This window comes from Bombyx mori, chromosome 11 (assembly GCF_030269925.1).
Source record: "Bombyx mori chromosome 11, ASM3026992v2".
Lineage (NCBI taxonomy): Eukaryota > Metazoa > Arthropoda > Insecta > Lepidoptera > Bombycidae > Bombyx > Bombyx mori.
Window position 1 is genome coordinate 19,802,893 of NC_085117.1, and position 5,234 is coordinate 19,808,126.

A 5,234-nucleotide genomic window follows, 5' to 3' on the forward strand; every position below is an offset into this window, starting at 1 on the left:
AATCAAAAAGGGAAATCCCGTTTGCTATGCTTGAATTATTGCATAAGTTCGAGTGTACGGTTTGCAAAAAAGGTGTTAATATCGATTTAAAAGACTTCGAGGCCTAAAATTATTTTTATTAAACTATGCCCGCACGGATAGGTACACCATTCTGTTGGTCGGCAGTGACGCAATCATGAGAAGTGGAGTTGTCACCACCTAACCACAAGTGGGCTGTGTTCAACCTTTCAGATGTCCGGTGTATTCGTGTTGAGCGATGTACCGGTGTTCGAATCTCAGGCGGGTACCAATTTTTCTAATGAAATACGTACTCAACAAATGTTCACGATTGGCTTCCACGCTGAAGGAATAATATCGTTTAATAAAAATCAAACCCGAAAAATTATAATTGAGTCCGCGCGGATAGGTACCACCACCCTGCCTATTTCTGCCGTAAAGCAGTAATGCGTTTCGGTTTGAAGGGTCGGGCAGCCGTTGTAACTATACTGAGACCTTAGAACTTATATCTCAAGGTGGGTGGCGCATTTACGTTGTAGATGTCTATGGGCTCCAGTAACGACTTAACACCAGGCGAGCTGTGAGCTCGTCCACCCACCTAAGCAATAAAATAAAAGCTTCTAAGTGGGGTCGGTGCAGCATATCCTCTTTTTCCATTCAGGTCTATCATACGTCATCTCTACACTCACCTTCCTTCCTTCATCCTTATCTCATATATCTTCTTTCAGAAAGTAAATTCAAGTATTTTTAGGATGACACCTCCTCATATTACCTTCACCCATTCAACTTCACCTTCACTCAAAAGTGTAAGTATTGCATTATTTTTGTACAGTATGTCGACTTCTTAACTATAAACATTACTATTTTGGGTCAAATATTTAAAGAAATATCTCTAATAAAGTATATATAATTCGAAGAGTTGTCACAACTGATGTAATGTTTTCCGGTTCGATGGTTAAGACGATACCTTTATAATACAAGTAACACTCAGATCTCATGTCTGAAGACGGAGTTCACGTTATCATTTCTATAAGCTCCGGTGACCACTTAACACCAGACGAGCCGTGAACTCGTAAGCCGTTTATGTAATAAAAAAGTTGAAATCATATTTATCCCACCCTGCTGCGCCTCTCAAGATGAGAATTATTTTCGCAAAAGAAAATCAACTGGAAGCAATGAGAAACACTTCGCTGTCATAATTTTACTTCAAAATATATAACTTCAGTGTAGGACCACCGAACTGTATGCAATCACAATTTTCTTTCAAATACTTTTAGACCTTTTCATGGAATTAGATTCACAGGGTAATTAAATATCAGAATCTCAATTACAGCAGTTACAGCAGTTAGTGCAGACTGTTTTATTTTCGTTACGAATAATTATACTAAGTTTTGAGAGCTAATTTACCTGCCGTGTGTCACCTGGTGCGAAGTAAATATCGGAGCATATTTACTTTGCTTATATTATATTTATTTGACTACTTATATATTATGTACTTACATATTTACCTACTTGTGTCGGTAATCCTCAATTCTGAGAGTAGTGGCCTCATGAGGCTTCCTTGGGAAAGTACACATGGTGGGTTCCCACGTCTTTCCACGGCAGTGCTTTTGGAAGAGATTTAGTTCTTCGAGGCCGCTGAAGCCTTATTTGGGTCCGGCTAATTTACAGCCGCCCAACATTCGGCGTTGACTGTTTTAAGGTGGAAAGGTCGAACTCCAACTCAACTCTCCTCTTTTCGAATATGGGCTTGGGACCGGCATTGGCAAAGTTACATAAACGTGCATATATATATAGGTGTAAAAGTAAAGAAAGAAAAAACATTTTTACATACAAATACATACAGGACAACATGGTAGGCAGCGGCTTGGCTCTGCCCCTGGCATTGCTGACGTCCACGAGCGACGGTTACCACTTACCATCAGATGAGCCGTATGCTCGTCTGCCTACAAAAGCAATAAAAAAAGCACAATTGTACCAACTTGACACACACAGAAATGTTTGATCGTAAACCTTTACGGTAGAACGTAATGCGTCGCAGCACAGTAGTGTATTCTGGATTGAAAGGTGAGTCAGTCCTTATATAAAAACGATTGAGACCTCATACCTAAGGTAGGTGACGACGTTCGCATTGTAATTTATGTCTACGGGTTCCAGAAATAGGTAAAACCAAACAATCCATAAGCACACATTTATACTAAGAAAAAAAGATGTGTGGTGTCGTGGGACATCGAATAGGAACGAAGTTCCTTATTATAAAAATATTAATTTTAAGTTCTATTCGAGGTATAAAGAAAACAAAACTGGAGGTTTCGCAACAACCCACGGTCATTCGGTAACGTGCGAACTTATTGTGGCACATCTTCATTCACGGTTGTTTGCTTAAGAGTTAGTGTATTGCGCAAACGAACGCTCTGAGATCGTGGTCAATGAATGATAAAAACATATGTTATTTTGTGTACGTTATTACAAAGTTAAGTCGTACAATGTGTGCATTACTAATAAATTCTTACGTTACGGACGTTTTTCCCGGTTAGAGTACCCCTTCGCATCGTCCCATAAGGAACTTCGTTCCAAAAAACGGTTAAACCTTGAGAAAATACAAAATACCACATTACCGTTTAAAAAAAATCGCAAAATAGTATTTTATTATTTGAACTGGCAACCCTTATGCAATCTTCTGGTGGGTAAGGTCTCGGAGATTTTATTTAAGCATCGTTTCCGCCGCCCTGCCTCATTCGCCGCCCTGCAGCAGCGGCGGTCGCTCGCTCATCGCGACACTTTAATGTTCCCTCACGGCTACGATTACACCAGTACACGAGACGGTCGGTCCTTGTGTATACACGATCAGTGTCACTTGAGAGCTGTGTATTAGTTTGAAAATAACCAATAGCTTTTTGATCCTTCTAACATTATATCCTTTTCATTAATAGAATAAGAAAAAACAGAACTGATACTCATTTATAAAAAAAACAACTTAATTAACACTCTGGCCCCTTAATGAACATTTAACACCAATGAAACAAAGTGTTCATTCTGACAATTAAATATGTCTTCGTTCGAACAGAAGCCGAAATAAATCGATTTTATTTGTCTAATAAAATCTACATACAAATAATAAAACAACGTTTACACGTCAGTTAAAAATACTATATAATTTAAACAATCGTTAAGTTTAGCGTTGTTTAAATAACACACTAACTTTAATAGGATAGTAGGCTTTAAATCAGTACCGATAAAGTTCTATTTTCCTTGTCATGAAAGTGTTTAGATGTGTATCGAAGGAGCGATAAATATTTATAGACGTTATAACAAAATAGCTGTTTCGAAGGTGTTTTGGGTGAATACGGCGACGGCTCGAGGTGAGTCTGCATTTATATTTATACATTACATTTATTTTCATCGGCGTTGATAGGTCGACAACCTGACAAACTATCGGTAATAAATACAGGCTATTATTCCACAGATCATTATTTATCATTACCAATAGTTTGGTACTACACTAAATTGATAAAAACTGTATTCACACAAAACTTGGACTTTTTTAATAAAGAGAGTATAAGTTTTTGAATTGAAAATCACCTCTTGGACAAACAAAAAAAAACCGCTAACATTCACTAAGTATGTATATTCGAAGACATTAAATTTATATAAACAAAGACAATTTTTTTCATTACTGAGATGGGTGGACGATCTCAAATCCCACCTGGTGTTAAGTAGTTATTGGAGCCCATAGACATCTACAACGTAAATGCACCCACCACCCACCTTGAGATATAAGTTCTAAGGTCTCAAGTATAGTTACAACGGCTGAATTCAAACCGAAACGCATTACTGCTTCACGGCAGAAATAGGCAGGGCGGTGGTACCTACCCGTGCCGACTCACATGCGGTCCTACCACCCGTAAATATGTTTGTTAATGTTTGTATAATAGTATGTGTTCCTAAACTACGCAGGTCTGTTCATATCATACTTGTTACAGTTATCGTTGGATGTTCAGACTAGGTTTCTGTGACTGTACCATGAACAATAATAGGTAGCACGCGAATATTATCAAGAAGTATATATCTTTTCAGACTCCACGCGTTGCTTTATTTCACTATTTTCAAATAAATGATTTAGAATTTGTATTATACGTATTTTTAAAAGACCCTTTTCGAAATATGAATAACATTTAAAACTTACATAACGAAATAAAATATTTATGTTCATATGTATCTATAGCAGATCAAGACCTGGAGTATGAAATACAGAAAAAGGCTAGAAATGCATCCTAAGAAGCTTGCCACGCAACTAACCACACCGGACCTAATAAATAGGCTTAAAAGGCGACAAATCCTAAGTCTCGATAGACACGGTTGACAGAGTGGAGCAGTCTCGATGGAGATTTTGCTCTGACCACCTAACAGCTCTCAACAGATCTGCTCATAGTGTAGCTGACTGATTGCAAGATAAAGAAAAAAAATGTATCTATAGCAGTAATAGTACAGGATTCCTGGTACACTTTTCATCATATATTACTAACAAGCTGATTTTTCGTGAGTAGCTTCCTTTTGAGTAGACGCCCAACTTTTTTGCTTACAGTAACGTTGGTAAATGGTAGCTTACTAGGGGTAGCAATAATAAAATATGTTGATTTCACGAATTTTAAAAATTTATTACTAACCGAATTTTTCTTTGTCGAGATAATTATTTATCTCGTACGTTATTTAGGAAGCTACTCACGAAAAATCAGCTTGTTAGTAATAAATGATGAAAAGTATACCAGGGATCCTGTACTATTAAAAATAACAAGTTCGTGAATTGATTTTACCAAAGCATACGTCAAATAGAAATTTCATTATTGACCGTCATACTGTTCAAACAGTGCGCCGCGTTACGAACGCTTCGAAACTAGATACCAAATGTTTTCAATTCACCGCTTCAGCACAGACGAGACTAGCATTCCGACTGTTTGTTTTCACAAACATAATAATATTACATGTTTTTAATAGTTAATCGTTTGATATTTTGTGTTTCTCTTTCTCTTATGATATAATAAAAGTTTTATTAATTTTGAAGCAGTAAAACTAAATAACATTTGAGATTTTTCCATTATGTCCTAAGGTGGGTGGCGGTTTTCGGTTTTGATTATGTTCACGCGGTAGTATTCAAATGTTTTGAAGACGGGGGTCGCGAGTTTGAGTCCACACGGAGTTCGATTGGAGAATGTTTATTTTAGTTATGTTTAATGGAC